We start from the raw sequence: 8,793 nt of genomic DNA, 5'->3' as shown, positions 1-8,793 counted from the left end.
ATTTATTTTTTATATATAATTTATTGTCAAATCGGTTTCCATACAACACCCAGTGCTCATCCCAACAGGTGCCCTCCTCAATGCCCATCACCCACTTTCCCCACCAGACCGATGTTGAGCAATGATCGCTTCCATTTTCCCTGTATTAAGTAGAGCCCTCACATTAACGCCAAGTAGCAGAAGGACACTCTGCAAAGTACACTCCCAACCCAGCCAGGGGAAGATTCTCTCTTCACATTCTCTTCACAGTCCCTTTAGAATCCTGACTTAGAGAAGGGCACTCTGAGTTCAAGTTCCAACTCAGCAACTCTACAACCTTGAGCATCATACTCACCCTTAGGGGGCCTTTCATGGCATCTGTACAATGGGCATCCAAGTATCCAGGTCCCTGCCTATCCACAAGGAGATGTTAGGCCCCTCCCTCTCTCCAGGTCTCTTTCAGAATTTATCTTAATTTCATCTCGACCCTGTCATTTGCCCCCAGTTAGAACGATTTGATGCAGATGAGGGCTCAGTTCAAATCTGATTGATTATTTTAAAACCACTAGTAAATTTCTGTTTCAATAAAGACAGTTATAATGCAATTAGCCACATTATTATGATAGATTAAGATTATGTTTATCTGAACCATGACAACTGTTGTTGGTTGAGGAAATAATGTCAGTGGACTTCTACATAGACCAAGGTGGTTGTAAAACCTTGTATAACCCTTTAGGAGGGTACAGAAGAGAGGATTCAGGAGTTAGCTGAGTAGATGTACCACATATCCTCAAGGACCCTTCCAACCACAGAATCGATGAAGTTATTGCTAATTCTAAATATTACTTATTATTACAAGTATTATTATTTTTATTGTTTATTTATTTTGAAAGAGAGACAGAGACAGAGACAGAGACAGAGACAAAGCAGGGGAGGGGAGAGAGAGAAGAAGAAAGAGAATCCCAAGCAGGCTCGATGACTTGGGGCTTGATCTCACCAACCATGAGATCCTGACCTGAGCCAAAATCAAGAGTTGTATGTTAACTGACTAAGACACCCAGGCACCTCCATTACAAGTATTATTAATATTAATTTACTTTTCTTTACTCAAGGTGCATCCTTGAATCATCATATTTCATGTTCAATTGTTGTGATTCTGCTACTTTAAAGGAACATATACTCAATCACTTTGAGAGGTGAGAAACATTTATTGGTGTGAATAACCTCCTTTTGCCTATCTTGACATCCTAGATTTTTTTGGACCCATTTGATTCTTTTTCAAGCAGCACATTCTAGAATTTATTAATAGAGATTTTATACTTCTACAAGAGCGTAAAATTATGAATTATGGAGGTTGAAGAAATGAGCTTTTTTTTTTTGGAGTACTGTGACTCAGCCCATGGAATTTACTTAATAATCATAAATAAAACAATAGATTCTCTTTCCATCCTCAGTGCATCATTTCTAAGGTGTCATTTCTTGTGACCCATCACAAAAAAATATAGGTTCAAAACAGCATTGCTATTATCGTGAAAGTCCTAGATCTATAACCTCATACAACTCTGCCTGAATTGTAGTCAGTGGTCATAGACAGTGTAAACCATAAGGTCACTGAGAAGGTGTAGAATGTCCTTAACACTACAATGACATAATTGGGCTCCACGTACACAAAGAACACAGCCATACACGGCCAGATATCATGCATAGCTTGGTGACCCCTTGTTTCTGTTTGCCTCGCCAGGTCCCACTCTCCTCACAACTCTGGGTAACCTGTGTGAACTGGATCAATGAGCTTCCTTGCTCTCAGGCTTCCAGGCAGGTTCGGCCAATGGGAATATCAGCAGGTCAGAGGGAAGGGGAGAATGATATAAAGGTATTTATTTTATTGACTGCTTCCCAGCATGGTGGCTTTGGGTGGGCTGCCTGCCTCAGTTGAAGACCCCAGTCCTTGCCAAGTAGCCCTCTCCCCATGATGCACACTCTGTCTCCCTCCCAGTTCTGGTTACCACTTTTCCCCTTCCTCCACCAAGGCATAGTGGTGGCATAGCTCTCTCCTGGGATTAACCCAGCAGTTCTGCACTATATTGCTTTTTATAAACCCTACCCCCACACTTAAATAGTCCATTTATTAATCTCTCCTCAGTTATCCATCTTGAATACGCCATCTGTTTCTTGCCAAAGACCTGAATAATTTGCTCCTTACATCACAATTTACATCTTGGACCAATTTCCAAGATATATCAGGGTATGCCTTTCTGTAACACCGGGGTCTATAGCCAGTAGCTCAGGTCCTAGTAACAGATCCAGGCCTCTGACCACAGTGGGATATGTCAGACTGAGAAAGGGTCAGAGTCACTGCCCGGCATGTACATTGCAAGAGACAGCAAAGTCTGGGAGCCGCAAAAATGGAGCTGAGCTAAGAGGGATGACATCTTGCAAAGTGAAGCTGAAGCCTTGTCCAGCCCAGGCCGAGAGGCACAAAGAACTACCAGCACAAGTGCCAAGTGGTGTAATCTGGGACAAGGCAGGGGAGGCAATCAGCTTCCAGCTGAATGACAGGCATTCAGTGCGGGGTCGGGAGTGGAGGTGGTTAGCAGGGGGTGAGTTTTTGATGATTCAAATATGGAGAGAACTTGAGTTCAGAGGCAGAAATCCACTCAGGAAATAAAATGCTGGGAAGAAAATATATATCGATGATGAAGAGGCACACATGTCAGGACTCAGCCACAGAAAAGCTGAGCCGTCCGCTCAGAATGAGACCAGATGCAAAAGCCGACCACACCAGATCAATGAGCACATGTCCTCAGACTCCTTAAAGCCATCTGCCTGGAGTCAGGGATAGAACTAAAATATTGGACAGACTGAGCTGGGAAGGTGGGGCAGGTGGAGGATGGGAATTAAATAGACCCAGTTGCCAGGATGAAAGGGATTCTTGAGGGGGATAAATGAAGGGTACTAAACACCATCCTTACTTAATTCTGCCTCAGGGATTTCACTGGGAGGGGCGGGGTGGGGGTGGGGAATGGCCTCTCCTACCAAAAAGTAGGGGTTTAAGAAGAACAGTGGTTTCTGTATATCCAGCACTTACTGAAGGCTTACTATGGTGCTAGGAACTGGGCTTTACACACATCGTCTCACCATATCCACACAACAACCCTACAAGGTAGATACTACTATTACTTCCATTTTATGGATGGGGAAACTGAGGCTTACAGAGGATAAATCATTTTCCTAAAGTCATACAGGAAGTTAGTGGTAGAACTGGAATTCAAACCCACGCTGCGGTCACCCTGCCAACTACTAAGACACAGTCTCCGTAGCAGCATAAAAGAGTCCATTAAGGCTGTGCATATCAGTCATCAGTGGAGTGTACACGAGTAGGTGGCATGTGGTGTGTGTATTTATCTAGACAAATAGCTGCATAGCTGTAAGCCCTTAGGGAGTTATGTTCTTCTGCAGAGCACTCTCATATGTTATTGTTAGGACAATAATTTCATCGTTTCCAGACTGCAGTGTTATCTTTCTCCAGGAGAGAAAGTTTGTGTGCCTTCTCACCAGTGTGATCAGACCTGGCAGTGTGACCCTCAAAGTCACTGATTCTGTAAGGGGGGATCTAACTACCCCCTGTTATAATACAAGTCACCTTCGGGGCTCCCAAGCAAGGTGAACAGTGGAGGAGAAGGTGGGAGGAAAGGACATCTGTAATGGCACATCAGATTTTCAAAAGCGTTCAAATTACTTTCCAGCTGCATCATTCTTTTGTAAATGCATCTTACTCAGAACTTCAATATGTAAAGTTCATAAAAACAGTACTTCTCTGGTCTAGGTTTTAGAAGCAGGCCCAGGACACTGCCAGCTCAACCTTCCTCAATTACTCTGAAGTTCCAAATTGAAAACACTGATGGGGCGCCTGGGTGGGCTCAGTTGGTTAAGTGTCTGACTTTGGCTCAGGTCATGATCTCACAGTCTGTGGGTTTAAGCCCTGCCTCAGGCTCTGTGCTGACAGCTCAGAGCCTGGAGCCTGCTTCTGATTCTGTGTCTTTCTCTCTGCCCCTTCCCAGCTCGTGCTGTCTCTCTCTGTCTCTCAAAAATAAATAAACATTAAAAATATTTGAAAGAAAGAAAGAAAGAAAGAAAGAAAGAAAGAAAGAAAGAAAGAAAGAAAGACACTGATCTTTTGGCAGTTTCTTACAAGGCTCCATATAGTCTTACTATATGATCCAGTGATTGCATTCCTAGATATTTACCTGAATGAGATAAAAACTATGTCCCCACCAAAACCTGCATGCAGATATTAATTGTAGTTTTATTGATTGCCAACAATCGAAAGCAACCAAGATGTTCTGTCATTAGGTGAAAAGTAAATAAACTGCAGTGCATCTGTACAAGTAGATATTATTCAGTGATGAAATGAAATGAGCTGTCAAGTCACGAAAAGACATGGAGGAAACTTAGATGTATATTATGCAGTGAAAGAAGCCAGTCTGAAGAGGCTACATACTATGACTCCAACTGTATGACACTCTGAAAAAGGCCCAGGTATTCTACAAAGTAAAAGGATCAGTGGCTGTCAAGAGCTGGAGGACAGGGGGACAGAAGGAACAGATGAAACAGATGAAACAATTTTGGGGGCAGTGAAACTATTCTGTATGATACTGAAATGGCTGATATAGGACATTATACATTTGGCAAAACCTCTAAACTACACAACATAAAGTGAAGCCTAATATAAGCTATGCACTTTAGTTAATGTATCAGTACTGATTCGTCAGTTGTAAGAAATGGGCCACACCAGTGCAAGATGCCAATACTAAGGGAAAATCAGAGGAGAGGGAATATATGGGAACTCTCTGTACTTTCTCTTCAATTTTTCTGTAAACCTAAAACTGGGCTAAAGAAATATATAGCTTGGGGTGCCTGGGTGGCTCAGTCAGTTAAGTGTCCGACTTCAGCTTAGGTCATGATCTTACGGTTCTTGGGTTCAAGCCCCGCGTCGGGCTCTGTGCTGATGGCTCAGAGCCTGGAGCCTGCTTCGGATTCTGTGTCTCCCTTTCTCTCTGCCCCTCCCCTGCTCTCTCTCTCTCTCTCTCAAAAATAAATAAACATTAAAAAAACTTTTTAAAAGAAATATATAACATTAATTTAGGAAAGGAATGCTAATCTCAACAAATACTGAGTGTTCAACGGGCTTAATAAATACTTACTGAGTAAAGTCACTAATTCAGCATGACATTTGGTTCATTTGGACACAGGGGCATCTCTCTGAGAAGAGATGCTTTTCGTTCATAGGGATGCTGGCACACTCAGCCAGGTTCCATGTGTGTGGTAGGCAGAATAATGGCCCATCACAGATGTCCATACCCTTATCCCCTGGGCCCATGGACATGTTATCCTACTTGGCATAAAGGACTTTGCAGATGTGATTAAAGTTAAGGGCCTTGAGATGAGATTATCCTGAATTATTCAAGTGGGCTCAATGTGATCACAAGTCCCCAAAAGCAGAAGACCTGTCCCTAGTCAGTGAGAGGGAGTATGATCAGAGAAGATGAGCTGAGAGATGCAACACTGTGACTGAAAATGAAGGGGGGCAGGGGTGGGCGCACCTGAGCATCTCAGTTGGTTGAACCTTCGACTTCAGCTCAGATTGTGGACTCACAGTTCATGGTTTCCAGCCCCGTATTGGGCTCCCTGCTGTCAAAGCCCACGTGGGATCCTCTGTCTCCTCTCTCTCTGCCCTTCCCCAACTTGCAAAAATAAATAAACATTAAAAATTAATTTAAAAAAAAAGAAAAGAAAATGAAGGAGAGGGCCACAAGTCCAGGAATGTGGGCAGTCTCTAAGAGCTGGGAAAGTCAAGGAAAGAGATTATTCCCCAGAGTCTCCAGAAAGGAACACATTAAGTAAGTCACAAGTACCAGAGATTGGAATGGAGAAGTGGAAAAGTCAAGAGAAGTGGGGTAAATAGGTGGGAGAGGCAGTTTATAATCTATCAACCAATGCAGTTTCCCATTTAAAAAGAAAAAAAAAAAAAAAAAAAAAAAAAAAAGCACTAACATTAGATAATACAGTGATGTAGCCGTGGGCCCTGCCATTGCAAACTCCAAAGCCTGCCTATCCTTGATGTTTGTGAAAATACCTCTGTTCCTAGTAATTCACCAGCCTCTGCACTTCAAGATGCTTTCTGTTTAAAATTCAGTGATAAAGCAAAGAGCTTTGCAGCAGAACTAGATCAATACCCCGTATCTCTAGAAGACAGAAAAGGTAAACCTCCACCGATCAGAGTTCTGATTTGCCTTTTACCCTTCAGTCCTGTTGTGTGCACCACCAAAACTGCCCTGAGTGATTCACCTGCAAAGGATGCCACACAGCCTAGTGAAAGGTGATTCTAATGGGAAACGCTGAGATTTCTCTTTCCTAAGAGCTTTGCAAAACACTACACCAATTTTTTTTCTTTCCTAGAAAATGTGCAAATTGTTCTAAAATATAATCACCAGGCAGGTTCCTGTGAACACACACAAAAATAATGCACCCTTTCAAAAGTAGCACCAACAGGCTTCCTGCTCCATGGTGGGGGATGGGAGGATGTGAGACCTCAGTGGAGCAAGGCATTCACTTGTACGTATCCGTTTCTGAGGATTAGCACAGAGCACTGAAAACAAAATAAAGACATTACCCAATCAAAAAGGTATTTGACAACACATAAGGTCTTATTTTAGTATACAAATAAGCACTCTGCTTGATAGCAACTTGGTGTATGTGTAGTATGGTTTTGAGCTTTGTGAGATAAAACTATAAAGTAATAAGAGATCAAGTTTTAACAAAAATGCCAGGACTTAAACATTCTTAATACACATATCTCCCTCGAAGCAGAATCGTTGAAAGCTACTTAATTTCCATGATACTGAGGATCTGCATTCTGAACTCAGGCATATCCTTCTGATATAACCTCATCGGTTGCAGATGTTGGTACCTCGAGCGATGGATTTTGATTGCGCAAAGAATCCAAAGTCACTTGAAGCCCGGTTTGATTAGCAATGTAGGTTATCGATAAGGATCACACATTATGGATCAAAAACAAGGCTTCAAGGAGCACCTAGGTGGCTCAGTCGATTAAGTGTCCAACTATTGATTTCATCTCAGGCCATGAGCTCATGGTTTGTGAAATGGAGTCCCACGTTTGGGGCTATGTACTGACAGTGTGGAGCCTGCTTGGGATTCTCTCTCTCCCCCTTTCTCTCTGCCCCTCCTCCACTCGAGCACATGTTCTCTCTCTCTCTCAAGATAAACATTTTAAAAAAAAGACTATTAAAATTGCAGAGGACTCCAGAGAACTTTTGTTTATGTGAGTTCTAGCCATTGATGTTTACCATATTAGAAATTAAAACTGAGAAATGTCTAAAATGTTTGTTGATTCGTTTCAGAATGATAATAAACCCACTACATGTTAATATAAATAACATACTTTTAAATAAAAATGACTACATTTTCAGAGCAAAACAAAATGTAGTAAGAATAATGGCATGGTTTTGCATCTTTGCAAATCCCTTCAATACCTGGGCTAATAGAAGACTACCAGATTTTCATACCTCCTCCCACATTTAATCTGCTGTGTGTCACATGTTGTGCGTTCTGGAAAACACTCTGAGAAAATGAAAGTGAGAAAGACCGGTAATATCCTAATGTTACGATGAAAGTAGTTCTGATCTGACAGACTCCCTGGAAAGGTCTCAGGACCTCCAGGTTTCCCAGATCACATGGGAAAACTACTACTTTAAAGTCACACCTGGAGTGTGACCATAAACTCAACAGTGTGTACACGCATGTGTGTGTACAAACTAAAGCGAAAGCAAATACAGAATGAGATGTCAGTAGCTTCTTCACATTGCCCTGATGTTCCTATTTCTCCCTCTTCATGTCTCTAACTTCACTTCTAACTTCACAAGGTGCCCTAACGGGGCCTTGTGCTCATTTGCCCAGCACCTCAGCTGAAACCTGTCGTCTCCCATACTCCTCAGTTGTGCTCTGTGCCCTGAGTGTCCTCATCTGTCAACTAACCGGACACGTTAGTCGGCCACAAGGAGGCCGCCGAGACCATCAGCTGCAGGTCTGTTGCTTAAGGAAGCCACTTAGTGCCTAAATGGGGTGAGGGCAGCCCAGGCTTTTTCATTGTTATTGTCCCTGATAACCCAATACCATTTTACTCATTATTTATTCCAAACACACAGACTGTGCTCATCCCAAAGTGACCATTGATATTACTCAGTTAGCAGATCAGCCATGGCAGACTGAGCCATCCCGCCACGAAACACCAGGGAAAGGGGGTTGGGTGGTGGAGGGGTGTGCATCCAGTCTCCAGAACTCCAAAAGCTGCAGACCAGCTCTCTCAGATAGCCCAGCGGGCATTTTTCAGAACTTTTGTCGACATGGTGGAAAGGTTTTAAAAATGAACATGTGCTGGACCGAACATTTCAGGAGAACATTAGAGTTTTCAAAAAACACTTTCATCTCGGCACACATAAATTTAGTTCCCTCTGCGTTCTAGGCGCTGTTCTAAGTATTTGGTGTCTTAGTAGAAAGAGCACTCAACTGAGATTCCAGATATCTGGGGTCTGGTCCCCAGGTTATATCTAACTAGCTGTGTGTCCCCAGACAAATCACCTAATCTCTCTAATATCAAGATTGCACATAGGTAAAAATGAGGGCATTAAAACAAGTGAATTTGGGGTGCCTGAGTAGCTCAGTCAGTTAAGCATCTGACTTGATTTTGGCTTAGGTCGTGATTTCACAGTTGGTAAGATTGAGTCACAGAGCCTC

At 42.6% G+C, this 8,793-nt stretch overlaps 1 long non-coding RNA gene across 2 annotated transcripts in view; it reads right to left on the bottom strand.

The window, feature by feature from the left end:
- Positions 1–6,062: 6,062 nt before the first annotated feature.
- The window catches only part of LOC109273538 (uncharacterized), a 59,635-nt gene continuing 56,904 nt past the window's right edge, over positions 6,063–8,793 (bottom strand). For both annotated transcript variants that reach the window (XR_002083118.2, XR_008423884.1), the window contains one exon: positions 6,063–6,628. This is a non-coding gene — a long non-coding RNA (uncharacterized LOC109273538). The remainder of the gene's footprint in view (positions 6,629–8,793) is intronic.

This window comes from Panthera pardus, unplaced genomic scaffold (assembly GCF_024362965.1).
Source record: "Panthera pardus isolate Hobbes unplaced genomic scaffold, ASM2436296v1 HiC_scaffold_10, whole genome shotgun sequence".
NCBI classification, from domain to species: domain Eukaryota; kingdom Metazoa; phylum Chordata; class Mammalia; order Carnivora; family Felidae; genus Panthera; species Panthera pardus.
The sequence above is the reverse complement of the archived record's forward strand: the minus strand, read 5'-3'. Positions and strand labels throughout refer to the sequence as shown.